The sequence below is a fragment of the Colias croceus genome, chromosome 20 (assembly GCF_905220415.1).
Source record: "Colias croceus chromosome 20, ilColCroc2.1".
Classification (NCBI taxonomy): domain Eukaryota; kingdom Metazoa; phylum Arthropoda; class Insecta; order Lepidoptera; family Pieridae; genus Colias; species Colias croceus.
Genome location: NC_059556.1, coordinates 3165109 through 3181657, shown reverse-complemented (window position 1 = coordinate 3181657; position 16549 = coordinate 3165109). Strand labels below are relative to the sequence as shown.

Below are 16549 nucleotides of genomic sequence, written 5' to 3'. Positions count from 1 at the left end.
GGCACCATGAATTGCTAGAAATGAGCACGTGTAATTTTTTAAATATTTGGGATGTTTTAAATTTTAAAACATTCAAATGCTGATCAAGAGGGATTGCGGGTGGCCGCGAGGCTAGGCGTTGCCCCGGTTTGGCAAAAAGACGCGGGTTCAAAACCTGCCTCTAGATCGAAATTTTTCTATTCCTCAAAAATTTAACAATATAATCAAAACGTAATCGCCGCATACGATTAGGTCCTTATTTATATCGCGATATACATCGATTGAATAAGTAATTTAGAGAAACAATGCAACTATCTGACGGGTGTCAGAGTAAATAACTGCTTAGTGGGTCATTCCATGGCGCCCTATAACTTTGAATCAGTGACTGTGGTTTTATTGTAAGAGTTATTGTACTTTGTGGTATTTAAACTCTTGTTTGTCGTAAAAACATTAACAATGCGATATACCATGAAGTTGGTTACAAGCAGTGACGGATTAAGACTACTAGATGCCCTAAGCAATCCATGCCTGTGGGCCCCCCATCCGTATGTCAACTAGAATCGGTCTTTAAACCTTTACCGTCTAAAAACATTACTTTTTTTTGTAAAATAAGATGATGAGATGTAACGAACTTTAGAAGTGGAGTAGGTGCGACAATAATAAAAACCAAAGCATAATTTATTTATTTATTGAAATGCGCCTTGCGGCTTTTCCGAGCATTGAATTCACGCAAGATAGCATAATATTAACGTCTAACGTTTTTAACATATCGGACTCTATGTACAATATCTATAAATTATCGAGCCTTTCTTGTATCATCTTTATCCTTTTTCATTTTTTAATATTTTTAATTTTGAAAAAGAACGTTCCGCTGAGCAATTTGTAATCATAAGCGATAAAAATATACGCATAGCCCAGTCAATTTAAACCAAAAAATGAGGGTGAAGTTACATAAAGTCCCAACAAGCTGAATTTCTGTGAAGTTGTTGAAAAAATAATTATAAACAATGTCTAAAAGTTCCCCATCATTCCCCTGTAAGGAAAAAAAATAATTCAAGGTCAAAGGTCAAAAAATGAGTTTTTCGCGATTTTCAGCAAAACGGTAATGTTGTTAACGGTAACGGTAATAGTTGTTATCGTCATAATATGCACACGTTTCCACGCCACCTATGAGGTAGTGTACTTAGCGCGTTTTTTTAACGATGTTTTTTAACAACTTTTATAACTTTTTGAATCGTTATTTCTCAGAAACGGTGGCTCGTAAGAAAAAAAGTATTAATACATTTTTTATAGATAATTTTATGATCTACAATTTTTGTCTAAGGTACTTTTATGATAAAACTTACCGTTTTGCTGAAAATCGCGAAAAACTCATTTTTTGACCTTTGACCTTGAATAAAATTTTTTCTTTACAGGGGAATGGTGGGGAACTTTTAGACATTGTTTATAATTATGTTTTCAACAACTTCACAGACATTCAGCTTGTTGGGACTTTATGTAACATCGAATGTTTAAATTGCCCGGACTACGCAGGTCTGTTTCCACATTAGGGTAAGCTGATTCAATCTTATCATCATGTATTATTTTATACAATTGTGCGTGAGTTTGATGTAAACTTGTGTGAGCCGAATCACTGGGTCTGGAACTTATTTTACTTATGATATATGAATGAAACTGTTGAATTTCTGTTATTAAATCGGTGTTAAGGTCTTCTGGATATTGTTTACTAGATTTTTACTGTGCTAATCGTATTCTGCAGTTTGATCGGGACACATAATTTTATCGGCATCGGGTATTTTATTCAAGAATGAGAATTTGTCTGCTGTTTCTTTGTATATTTTTACTCAAAAAACAAAACATTTGATTGAAACAGATTTGCGGAGGCGCCAGGCTTGGGGCCCACAGGGAAGAAGTGGTTTGTGATTGGCTGATCGCAATAGTCCTAGAATTTTTTTTGGTGTGGTTTTTGGTGACGTGAGAGTGAGACGTGATGCCCTAAAGACGGATTTTTTTTTGTGCTTCTTCTGGTGCCCCCTCAGACGTGATGCCCTAAGCAATTGCTTAATTTGATTAAGGGTTAATCCGTCACTGGTTACAAGGCAGGATTACCTAACAGATCTAAGCTAAAGCCACGCTTTAAAAAATTATGAATAATGTCCCTTTAGTGACAAGTTAAAAAATTATATGTACATAATGTCACAAGTTATGAATTACTATTTTTCACTAAAGAGGCGGGATATGAAACTACGTGAGTAAAATGCTTCGGTTTTTCTTATCAAGCTAAATTAAAAAGCTTTTTAGAAATAAGACTAACGAATTTTTCAAAATGTACCTAAGGTTCAAATGAATACCTACGTTCAGTAGTTTCGGCGTGATATTTGGTTAACATACATGCATTCCTATATAATTTTTCTATCTTCTTAAAGACACAAGTCTAATCACAGACACAAGCAGTAATTTTCAAATCTCTATACGCTCTATCATCAACAAACTTCAAACATATGGGTAAAGCTGTAAAAACAAAAAAGTTACGTGCATTGAAATTAGTGACAGGAAATGTTCATTAAAATTGATTGTTATGTACAAACTGCCCGTATGGCAAGAGTTAGGACTGTCTGGTTGTTTTGAAACAGCCGTTTGAACAATGGTTGTATGACTAATAACTAATGACAATGGCTTATTTTGTAGATTGACTTTTACGTTAGTTTATTATGGTGTCTTTCTGTGCGGTGAAATTGATTCCACAAATTGGAGAAATTTTCAATATTATCTATCTACATATACTGCAAAAATATCGAAGAAAAATTTCACGACCTACGAAAATTATTATTATTATTACTATGTCTTTGTATGCTTTCACACAAAAAACACAAGTTTTTAAATATCATCATTAACCCTTAGCTGGTATCGGGGGTCAAAAATCACCCCAGTGCAACGAAATTTTGGTCATAACTTTTTAGTGTTATAACTTACACTCTTGTTCATCTAGCTAATCTCATAACATCTCGGGCGTGAGACGGACGACATACAAGTGTTACTTTTCTGTTACAAGGGGCCGAGGTACGTACACTGCTGGGGTCAGAAATCACCCCCGATACCATTTGTGTAAGTTTGTCTGAATTTATTCTAAGATTATTTTCTTTATTTTTTGAGTTATAAACAATCATTATGTAGAGTTTTTTGACTGACGATCAAATAGCTGAATTATTAGATGACGAAAAAGAAGAAAATGAACCGGAAGCCTTCAACAGACCAGCTGCTTCTGTGAGTGATGATGAACAAATAAGTGATTGTGAGGAAGCAGAGATAGCTACTTGTTCTGAAGATAGTGCATTAGAAGCTGACTCCTCAACTTCAAGTTCTGATAGTAGCAGCGAAGGAGATGATGATGAAGAAGAAGCAGCTAGTCATACCTCTGGCGAACAGCGATCATATGTTCTAAATGTTTGAATTTTGTTACTGGTACATATAAGTTGTCATTTTTTTTGTTTTCTATGTTTTTTGATAAAAGTTTATTTTTTTATTATTTAGACTATATATTGAAAACTATAGTTAGAATATTTTTTACGTTAATTTTTAGTTTTTGTAGAATTTATGGATCTCAAAGTGAACATCACTAAAATTAAACCAAAAATAATATAGAATTTGATTTGAAAATTTAGTATGGTTAATTACTTTATAGAGCACTATAGTGTCGTTAAATGCTTACTTTAAGAGTTACTTAATTAATAAAAGAGTATTAAAAAGTAAAAAAACCTGTTTTTATAACAATTTTTTTTAAATTTTCTCATGGGGTCTTTTTTTACCCCCGATACCAGTTAAGTTGGCCAAGTTTAGCGATACCAGCTAAGGGTTAAAACATAAGTTGAGATACCAAAACTCTTAATTGGCATAACTTTAGAAGCAAATGTACTTTATCAGCTAGACGACTCAATAGATATCTGAAAAAAAAACAAAACGTATTACCCGCTATTTTTCAAAAATAGAATATTCAATGTGCTCCCATTGATTTCTAATTTAATGCAATTTTATAAGCAGCCAGTGCAAAACGAAAACGCACAGACCATAGAGGTCCTATTTCTCCACGGAGTAAACGTTCCATATTCAACGTATTCTATAAAGAATCAGATTGATTGGCAATTCAAGTGGTCGAGCTTGGACAGCTCCTACATAGCCGGAGTCTGCTAAATTCGACAAGTCATTATATCTCACAGTCGATATTCAAAACTGGTCATTATTCACGTCTCAGCTTTGTTTATGTTCCCTCGACTGGATTAGGGTGGCAATAATGTTATGAATTTGATTGATTTGCTTTTATTGATGTTTCTTTTTAGTTTGCTCATTATAAAAACGTAATTTGAATTACGGATGATATAATTTAATAACTTATTTCAAAATACATTAACCACCTAATTAGTGCACTGTGTAGGGAAATTTATGAATCTTAGATGAACTTGAATTGAAAAAATAAACAACACTTTGAACTTGATAGTTGTATCGAAGTTGTGCGTAGAAGCGCGTGTAGTTCAAAAAATATTTTAACGGTAAATTTCGAGTACCCTTTTGGCAGTTACGGAACAAGTTGGTAGTAAAAATAAAACCTGTGTCGTAAACATTACATTGTATGTAACATGCAACGAGGTTAATTTCCATATAGTTGGAAAAACTTTTGACCATCTCGTTAGTGGTTAACTGGTTTAGATTCTCAGCGGAGGCCGGGAAAAAATACTAGCTCGCTATGGTAGCGCATCGAATACTGTCACCTGATAGATGTGTAGCAAAAAAGAATATGTGAAAGGAATACATTATATGTGTGTAATATCCGGATTTTTAGAGGAATTTATATGAAACTAGTTGAGTCATGTACCTCCATCTGCTCTCAAAAGGTTTTCCCGATATTGCAACATTTTTCATTACTGCTCCATTACTATAGAACGTTACTATAGAACCATGATTTTATAGGATAGCCTTCTTTGATAAAACAAAATAATTTGTCATTTAAAGTAGTTCCTATGATATTAGCGAGTTCAATTAAACAAGGTTTATACATTTTTTATTTGTACATTTTAAAATCATAACAATCGTCTAATATTAAATGCGATTTGTAAAATATAAGAAACTTGACATGTTATAAAGCTTAGTATTTTTAATTATCATTATAATTTTAGTTACTACTAAGATATGCTTTTTGCATGTCGATAACTAAATACAGCATACAGATATACAAAAATATTAGCCTTTCAGGATAATCATGAATAAAAAAATATGGTTCTATAAAAATACTCCTTTTTGATACTGCATCGACAATTTTGTGTCGAGGAATGGGAAATTCCCGTTCTATAACATAGAATGGTGTCTCTAGGTTTAACATACGTTTGTTTAGGATCTGTGTTAATTATGAATAAACAATAGGTGACTCGTTACAAGAGGTATTTGATTGTTTTACGTTATGTGCCTTTTTGACGATGTTGTCGTGTTTTAATGAGCGTGCATTTTATTGAATAGTTCAAACATTCATGAATGAATTAATAAATTAATGTTTCTTTTTTCTTTCTAAACCTACTGGTAGTGAACATAGACACTGATATTTTATATGACATCACGTCCAAATTGTAATTTACGTGGTAATTTTCTTTTGTTTTTTAGTAACTTTAAAATTAAATTTAATAGAGAAATAGTCATAAAATGTTGTATTTTAACGATAAACGAAGCTAGAATCTGACACTACTTTTACTTTGTATTTCGTACGAAGCCAGATAAAAAAGGGAAAAGTCTACATAAATAAAAAAAAATTTAAATGTCTAAATAAGGATCAGATGAAAATAATAATATTTGATGCTTCCTAAATTAGGTTCATTCTTCTTAAATTTTAAATAATAATTGGACATAATACTCAATTTATTGTTACTTTGTAGATACTTATATACATCGATTGTCGCTTACCATCTGGTGATGTAATTCTTGTTTCACTTCCTCTACTTTAGTAAAATGCATACGATGTAAGTATTTATATTATTATGTACTATTTGATACATGGTTAAAAGAGATTGGAAAGAAGAAGTTTCCAGTAGGTAAGTTTTTAATAGTATGAGATAAATAGATGTACTATAAATCTACTGCTAAATATTGTACCAAAGAGCAGTCAATGTTGTTAAATTATCTCAGAATGCGTTGTAAAAGACTTCAACGCGTTACGAGAATGTCTAATGTCTATGTTAATAAATATAAATATTTTACTCAAATTAATGAGAAATGTAAAGCATCATTTCTTAAATCTTATTTCAAGATATAATGTAAAAGTTTAAATAAAAACTGTAACGTATTTTATCGAGATAATGATCCAATAACGTTATCATTTAACGAGGGCGGTGTTAACTATTAGACTTGTCAAATAGTTAAGAAAACACGCTGATACAAGAGTGTTTCCTTTAAAACATGCATTAAACATTAAAACGAATGCGGTGTAATTATATAAAATGTAATCTAATTGAATTTAAATATTGCCTCGCTTTAACTGGGCGTTTAATATCACTGGGGACAAATTCTTAATGACTTACAATATGGAAATGTTATTTAATAAAGTTATCTCAATTTAAGATCAAGTGTTTGTAGATATTTTCCCTTTTTTATATAGAGAACCTAATACTGGAATTTACGATAAAAGATACGCAAACTCTACATTAGCAGTGTTAGTTAGTTCAAGTTCCTTTTTTTTCTTTATTAATCGTATTATATAGATAACAAACCTTTCTAGAAAATTCGTAATAATCTTCCTTTAAATTAATAAAAAAACAAAATAAAACATAATAAATGAAGACATAATATATAAATCGAATTTAAACTTATAACTTCTTCTCAATTTAGTGACTATTAAGATAATAACTAAATAAACTCTATATGGATTTATTTATATAATATATTAATTTATTTAAATAATATTAAAACTTTTATGCATTATAGCAGCGTTATAGTAGCAACTCCAAAAGACCCACAAAATTATTAATTAGCAAACGCATTATTGTCGCACCATAACGGGCAATGGAAATGAGTTATATTTATCTACACATAAGATTATCGGCGGGAGAATGTTTTAATTGGGTTAATGATTGAGTCCAGGCTGCTCTGGGACCGCGTGACGTCACGTAGGTTGACTTGAATGTGAGCCCTTTTGACTTAACGATATAATATCGTCAAGCCTGAAAGGCATTGTGCTAAAAATAGTATGTTGTAATTTTTGTAATAGTTCAGGGACACACAAAGTAAGGCAAAAAATGTATGTATGTCTGTATGTATCAATGTAAATGAACCACGAATACTTAGATTTTGGAGCGCTTTGTTGAAACTACTTTCCTAATTTTGGAAAAAACTGTTGTGATGTTGTATATTAACCGGAAAATAATGCAAGTAAAGTTTGTATAGTATTGTAAGTATTTTAAAGCTCACATTTATTACTTTTATTTCATATTTCCAGATTTTATAAACAGACATTCTGTCTGTTTTTGTTTGCACTAAATTGATTTATATTGTCGCGAAACGATATCGTATCGCATTCACATCGTCGTAGAGTTAATGACACTTTACCCTTAGATTGTATGCGAATAAATGTATAACTTGATCCAACTTCAAATACGTTGCTGCGTATACAAGAGTCCCAACAACGAGCGAATTTCGCAACACATACATTTGCAGCAATGTATCGTGTTGTGATTTCATGAGTTTTTATACACAAATTCTTAATTGGATTCCTATAACTTGGTGTATGGCGAAGGCTCTACCGGATGTGCTTTCGGCGAGGCACCTTAAAATTTTATTGCGTTTCAGCCACTTTTAAATAACACGGGTAATCGATGAAATAAATTGATCGCATTCTAATTAAGTATAAATTTCCTTAACGGACAGTTTTTGTGATAAACTTAATTTAGGGTAATGAAATTTTCGTAAGTAGTTTGTATGCAAATACGGAAAAAGAGACGATACTTGAAGACCAATGATTACTGGTAATTAAATTAATCATTAATTAATTTTATCAATAAAATTACTTAACAAAAAATACATTAAAATCAATTAAAAATGCGTGTTATATTAGCTTAATACTACACTAAATAAATAAATAAACTCTTTCTTTCTCGTCACTTAAATAGCAATTTGCATTTTCTACCTACATCGGAATTTGCACCTTTATGTTCAGTTTGAAGCTACTTGCATTCCTGAACGATGACATGCCCAAATCATTTGAAAAGGAAATAGACTTTTTTATTTATTTGCTTTGAGAGATGCGACTCTACTGATTAATAAAAGTTTATGGGCATTTTGTGTCGGTATTTATTTGATGTGTACAGATAAATATCGTTGGAAAGGGCTGATTTTAGATTAATAAATAAAAAATGACGGTAGAGTTGAACCTATAAAAATATATTTAAAAAACGTATCTGACACAAAAGTCTACTATCTGCTGTGAAACTTTTTTCATCTGTAAAGCCTAATTCAATCTACGATATTTTTGTCTTTACTGATATTATTATATCACGACAGTTTATTTTATTCTATCTATTTAAATAATCAGTCAAAACATCAACAAAGAATTAGTACGGCGCTTTTTGCATTCCTAACTTATAACCCTTTAACAATAATCTATGGGAAAGTTATTCCTGGAATGAACGATAAGAGCACACTTCCTTCGACACACGTCTCTTTCACACCTTTGAAATTTGGTCATGTAGAAAGGGACAGATGATAAAGAATGTCCCATACCAACTCGAGCATTATTATTCAAAGAAAGTCACCAGTCATCCACGTACTGGGAAATTGTTATTTTTATAAAATACTTCTGTAATTAAGGTTAAATGTTTATTTTATATTACGTTATTAAATAAGCTTTTTAAGTGTTTTTGAACTTTATTGCATAGAGACAAGATGAACATATTTTAGACGTATTTTAGCGACATTTGGTGTATGTTGATTTTGAATTAAATATAATTTATGCTTTACATTAGTGATACCTTGGTGATACCTATCATATTATCGGTAAATAAAACCTGTTTGCGAGTTTTACTAATACTGAGATATTCTTTATAATTTATATTTACTGTATGAAAATGTTACTACAATTAGATAATAATATCATAGAAAAATAATATTACGTCCTTTCTAAATCATGCTATACATTCATTCATTTAGAAGATATTTAGTACTAATCATGAAAAATCTATTTCTCGTCTTTGCGTGAATGCCAATTGACTACAAATTAATGTCTTAATCGTATCTCTAGCCCTCTGGGATTATTTCGCAACAAAGTTGCAAATGATTCGTAAATTAATGAATTAAAAGACCCGCAAAGAAAAAAAACATTTTTTTAATTGAATCTATTTTTTAGCTACCGCTTGGTGAATAGTTGAAAAATTGGTGTGCTGTGTTCGCTCTTCGTTTTTAAGAAAAGATAGCAATATAACAATGATATTGCAACAAAAAAAGCTTTTTATATGTCAAATAGTTAATTCGTTTTATTTAAAAATTTCCTTATATTCTAACAATAGAACCCTATCTTTTGGTAAACAACAAATCTAACTCAATATTTATTACTCGCTTGTCCCTTACACTGTTTTATATATAGCATCACGAACATCATTTATATATGTATTATCATGTATAAACAATAAACAAACAAAAACTTAAACAGTTCTTCTTTGTTATGCAAGTGTTTTTATTAAAATGAACAAATTATAATATTTCTAGAGGACAAGACAGATTGAACATGGAGTGCTATTATACAAATTGACCGGTTCAGTTTCGTCGCTTGAGTTTGTAAGAGCTTATATCTAGTGAGTAGTGTTATGATGTCAAAAATTTAATAAGAGATTATTTTTTATCTATTAATATTGTAAAATAAAAGGTACTTTGGTTTGAAGATATTAAAAATAAATCGGTGTGTGCATTTAAATTTATTTCAGTAAAAAATTTATTTAATGTATCTTTTAAATACACCACTTCGTTTAAGCAAACATTTTAAATTGATTAAGATTAGATTAGTATTTTACGTTAAAATAATTAATATTAATTTAAACAAATTAAAACATAACACGGTACAAAATTACCCTTTTAATTCATATCTACAAATACCCTAAAACACTAATAAAGAAAACACCTGCGCACGCGACAGATATTGTCAGGCTGTGTCAAACAAGCAATCTGCCTACTTCTATATTATATAACAAAACGATACGGTTACATCGCTTATCCTTCCAATGACAATATACCATTTTTTGTTGAACCCGGTCAAAGTTAAGAGTACCTCTCGAAATGAGCCGGTTTTTACCTACACGACCGTAATTTTGATCGTTAATAATTCCCCAGTAAAGCCACCTCAAGTTCTGCAAACTTGCAAAGGATAGGAAATATAGTCGTCTCGCTCTAATTTGCGCGAGAGTTATGAATAGATAAGGACGGACGATCAAAGCTCGAGCCTCGCTAGCGGGACATCGACCAGCAGCTTTCAGAAAAACCTCAATTTGTTGTAACAATATTGTAACTCGTCATAAAAATTATTGTATACATTTTTAGAAAACAATTTTGGTCATAAAATTAGGGTCAGTGGTTAATTGCTTTGCATTGTATATTATTCAATATTAATCAATTTTTTATATTTGATTGGCTAGACGTAAATGAAAAAAAGGTTATCATAAAAATCAGAAACTCTAATATTGCTCAAAATGTGATTAATAATAATCATAACTACGTTCCTTTTAAATTTTTCATAAAATATCATACTGAGAATAGCATAGCATCGAATATTATTCGAAAAAAAAAAATCTAAAATTTCCAAGTTGCAACGCTGCGGTAATACTGTTACTTGCCCCGTGGACATCGACAAAAACCGTGCAGCCTGCGTACCGTAGTGTGCGTGCTCTCTACACGCTTACACACACAAACAAGAGCGCATACCGACAGCGCTAGCGCAGAGAAACTTTTGCAGCCAGTTGTAAAGCGACTTTTAGGGTCAACATTCGTTTTATAGCGACCCCGCGACAAATTCTTATTTTAAATTATGAATGCAGATTCAAATTTACAAGGCTGTGGCTTGTGTGTGTTTGTGATGTGATTGTGATGTGTTTTGGAAAATGTGGGATAATTTCTTCTACGCGAAGTCTGTGAGGAAAAAGTGTGGAGCTTAGGTGAGCATTTAATAAGTTGAAAAGTTTCAATAGAGCCTTGTGATAACATATTTTGACTTGCGTTTGACATTGCTAGCTGCATGTTATAGGCCACAGAATTATGAGTATGCGAAGGATAAGTAAGGAAAAATGATAATGTTTATAAGTAAGCTTTAGCTACTGTTATGAGAACCATGTGTTTGTTCGTAGTTAAGTTTAAATTGATTATCATGTTTTGTTTGCCACAATCATTTTAAAACTAAGTTGATATGTTCTAATGATGATTCATGATATGATTTATTTCATTTATTTCAGCTAAATATTTAGACCATACTATTATTTATGTAGGTATATTGTATGCCTCTTTCTTATTATAGGTACTTAGTTGTTCGTATACAAGTAACTTTTTATATACGATAATGATAGAAACAAGTTGAAAGCTTAAATACATTTTCTAGATTCCCACACAAATCAATGATTGAGATATATAAACAATACAAATAACGATAAACGAGGATCAAATTTGAAAACCGGACTTTATCATACGAAAAAGCTTATATTAGAATACCTACATATTAACATAAATTTATAATTTCGTCTCAATTTTCAAATTTAAATATTATACCTAGGTATATAAAAATAAATGTTTTAAGAGTACGCAAACGAAACTTTATAAAATACTGAAAATAGAGGGTGATTATTTTTTCTTACTAGACAAACAAAACTATGCAGAAACCTATTGAGTCCATAGATTGAAAGATAACATTAAAAATGTCGGCCCGCAGTATTGACTTTTTGACTAAGGTTTGCTTTTGATTTCTACCCACATTATTTACAGTGGAATTTGGGTATAAACCCTACGAGTTAACTTGACACTCGGCTGGAATGCGATATCCATACTTTAATATTATAAATGCGAAAGTAACTCTGCCTGTCTGTCTGTTACTCAATCACGCCTTAACTACTAAACCAATTTGCATGAAATTTGGTATAGAGATATTTTGATACCCGAGAAAGGACATAGGCTACTTTTTAGTTTTTACCCCGGGAAATAGTATGGGTTTTTCCCGGAAATCCCACGGGAACGGGAAAGCTAGTAAGGCAATATACCTATTCGTTTTTCTTTAAAAATATACCTAACTACCCAAAGTAACCTGATAGGTAGTAGGTACTTACTTAGTTTGAATTACATTCCATTATTTTATTTATTTTGGAAAGGTACCTATAGTATTACTAGCTGTGCTCCGCTCCTGTTGGTATTAGCGTGATGATAATATATAGCCTTCCTCGATAAACGGGCAATCTAACAACAAAATAATTTTTCAAATCGGACCAGTAGTTCCCGAGATTAGCGCGTTCAAACAAACAAACACTTCAGCTTTATAATATTAAGTATAGATATTGAAAATAATTTCATCGGTTCAGGTCTCAAGTTGATTTGTACGGGTTATATCAACTGGGGAGAATCAAATTCTTCACCTCCCAATGACAAGTCACTATTGCACCAAGTTTTTGTGAGCTTTGAAATGTTCTGGAAGCTTTAAGCTCGGAACTGGTATTAAAGATGTTTATCTAAGTAACAAAATGTCTTGGAAAGTTAACGATGGCCGTGTTTTGAGTTATTACAAGTAATATTTCGTGAGAGTTAAGTGGACATATTGTATTGCTCATAATAATTGAAAGAATTTAATATACCGGGTGTAATCGTAAAGTGTGCACAGGCGATTATTCCGTAACTAGGTATTAAAGATGTCAAAAAACTTTAAACTGATATTGAAAGTACTATACCTAATGATTAAAATGACAAAAATAACTTTTTTAAAATAAAACGAGAAATATCCAAAAATGTTACATGAAACGCTCCCATTTCCGTATTCCTTATCCATTATTCCGTAAGAATAATCGCCTGTGCACACTTAACGATTACATCCTGTATATCCTGAACTTTATTTACCTCAAAATACAATCAATTTTTTACGTTTTGATAATTATGCTTATAAAAAAGTACTTAATAACACCATAAAATTTTAAATAGAGAAATTGAATACCTTCACGAAATAATAAGTCATCACAGATTGTTTCATTGTAATAGGCAATGTACCTACTTAAACGACGTAAGTTGATTAAGTAGATTAATGAGCTTATTGGAAAAATGAGGAGAAATTCTTTGTACTTTTAAAATTATATTTAAAAACATGCTATTTAAAGCAACATTTTTTTCTAGAAAATCAAACTTTTCTAAGTCTAAACAAACTAAACTCAAACTGAAAGCTTTTTTCGCGTTAACTTTACCAAGAGTTTATTTATAGAAAATTGTTTAAAACAATTTTTAACCTGTATATTCTTGTGTAATAATGATTAAAATACGATTAAAAGATAACGACAACACATATTATGACGTAAGTAAAAGGAAGTAGCTATTAGAAAAAAAGTTTTATTTTTTACAAGGCTTATTTCCTGTTGTAATTAAAGTAAACGAGTACTATCATTATGCAATAAATACTTGAATTTATTTTCTAATTTAACAACTTAATATGCAGGAAAACAAACAATGCAGGAAAATGTGTCAATCTAAACTTAATATTATAAAGCTGTAGAGTTTGTTATTTGTTTGTTTGAACGCGCTAATCTCAGGAACTACTGGTCCGATTTGAAAAATTATTTCGGTGTTAGATAGCCTATTTATTGAGGAAGGCTATATGCTATATATTATAACGCTAAGATCAACAAGAGCCGACATATGCGGGTAAAACCACTGAGCACAGCCAGTATAATAATATACAAGCAATTATCAAAACGAATGAAGAAGCGGAAGGAACTTCCTTGTAATAAGTATACGTGTATATGTTCAATCTTCGTAAACTGTATACAATGGAGAAAGTATTCATAATTTATACCTATCTATAATCTAGATAACGATAACGTAGCAAAGGTCAAAGGCTAAGAACGACGGATATAATTAAAGTTTTGAATTGTCTATTTGTTTCCCAGACAGGCTCTTCCTTAAACATTTTAAATTTAAAAAAAAACGTATTTAAACATTTATTCGATTCAAAATAGCATGTCACACAACGATGTCACACTAAAATTTTAACTGTTAAAGTTAAATGTTGTTTTTTGTTGTTTCGATTAAGGTATCTTTCAACACGAACAGTCTTACAAAACTCATATTATGTTTTGTGTAATGGGAGGTAGTTCGTACTTCGTACTAACAAGCATTTACGGAAAAACTAATATAAATGTAGTACGTAGGTTCTATAATCCACTTCAATACTTTATTAATGATTAAAAAAATGTTCCATATTTATAAAATACACTACCTATACATGTACACAGATTATGTACAGAAAAAAGTACATGCGGCGGTATATTACATATTAATTATTGTAAAAATCAAATATCGATACCATAAATATTAAACAGCACTATAAATTTGTCTAAAATAGAAATTCCTCGATAAATCAATACTTAAAATACTAGGCCGGACTAGTTTGCTATTTTCTATAAAACTGGTATGAAATCAAAGGAAGTATCTCTACAGGTTGTTGCTAGACTTTATATACATTAAAGTTAACGAACGACATTCTTTCCTTGCGTTAGATAAGATTTTGAATAGGTACATGGACTTATAACATCCCGTAATAAATATCTGGATGACGGAGCAATGTTTTCGGAATTAGTAGGTAACTACCTAGTTATGTTTGCCCAGAATGTCTTGTCTTTAGTTAGTTGAATTATTAAAAAAACACCTTAATAAAAATGAGAACAAACGTGAAATTATTGCTCATGAGTATAATATCTCGCCTGATGGTAAGCTGAGATGTGGCCTAAGATGGAGCGTGCTTCCCTAGAATGTACCTGTTCACTCTCCTCTTGAAGACCCCCAGTAGCTGTGTATTTGTGAATCGTATATTATAACTATTGACCTTATAACATTGTGGATATTGGTACAGCAACACTGTTGTATTTAATAAGTCCGTTTACAAATTGACAAATGAAGATTAAAACGATTTTAACTTATTACGATTTATAAATTATGATAATTAAAAGTTTAACACTTACCTGAGAAAAATATTAATTTAAGAAGACAGCATGTATAAATTTCACACATAATAATTTCTATTTCTTCTATTTTTCGTGTGTTCGAAAAAATATATATAATTCTTCTCGATTTTAATATGATTACAAGTTCTCTGAAAACATTATTGTAGTAAATTAATAATAAATTACGTCTTTGAATAAAATCTGTTTAAAATACATTCGAAAATCGAATGTTCAGAAGCCACAGGCAAAGGGTTACAGCCTTACAGCCCAGCCCAGTCCTTAAAAAAACACTTATAATTATTAAATCTAGATCGATTTAATAAGTTCAACTTTCTTATAGAAAAGCTGCCTCTGTTCAAGTTCAATTAACAGTCCATAAATACTTGGCTATAAATCAATGCATTTAATATGAGTTGTTTCACTCAAACCTTCCAGGTAATTATTTAATTTTCTCTTTTATCACTTCCTTTCTAAGATATCTACAAGTATAATATAGTACCATATTATCTTTAATATATTAAGCAGAATTATTTATAATTACCAAGTAATTAAATCGTATATTTTGTAATTATTTACTTTCATTAACTGTAACGAATAAAATTATTTATAGGTACAAACGTGTAAAACTACAAAAAATTGTCTGTTAAAATATGATATGATTTTTAAATACATTGTTGCATTATTTTTTTACAGATTTATGAACAAGAACGAACATCATTAGGATAACAATAATAATTTATATATCACCTATAAATAATTTTGTTCTACACCATAAATATGTTATTATTTATCTAAAATACAGATAAGTAAATCTGGTAATACCGGTAGCTGTCTGTAGACTGTAGAGTCGAATGGTGAGTTAATTAGAAATTTGTTTAAAGCAATTAATTCATGATAAACTACTATAATAAATGCAAGAATTTGATACAGTTTCTTAATTATCTATGCTTTGTGTTGATCCCGATAGGAAGCTCGTTTCAGAAGCGAATTAATTCGTTTTGATAAATATTTCTTTTAGCATTTTGAGACTTTAAAAGGATTTAAAACATGTTTATATCATGTGATAAATATTAATATCGACATTTAGTGCATTAAAAATGTGTCACCTATCGTGGAGATACAATGAGTTCAATGACCTGTTAACTTTGTAAAAACAAATACATAACTTGAAATTATCTAAATCATGAAAATAACATACTACAAGCAAGTACAATTAGTTTAAATACAATATTGCACGCGACATCTATTCATAAGCGAACTTACCGACCTTATAATAACCCACAGACCTTATTTAAATTTCAAATAAACAATTAGGACAATAACGCATCACCAGATTTGAAATTCGAATCGCGTGCCGAAGCGTTATTCGATTTGATTAT

The 16549-nt window shown here is 30.6% G+C and overlaps 1 protein-coding gene across 1 annotated transcript in view; it reads left to right on the top strand.

Annotated features, from left to right (window-relative positions):
* The first annotated feature begins 10965 nt into the window (after window positions 1-10965).
* Window positions 10966-16549, top strand: part of LOC123700873 (F-box/LRR-repeat protein 7) — a 45370-nt gene continuing 39786 nt past the window's right edge. Inside the window, exon 1 of the mRNA XM_045648235.1 lies at window positions 10966-11147. The gene's annotated coding sequence lies outside the window, so the exon portion shown is untranslated. The remainder of the gene's footprint in view (window positions 11148-16549) is intronic.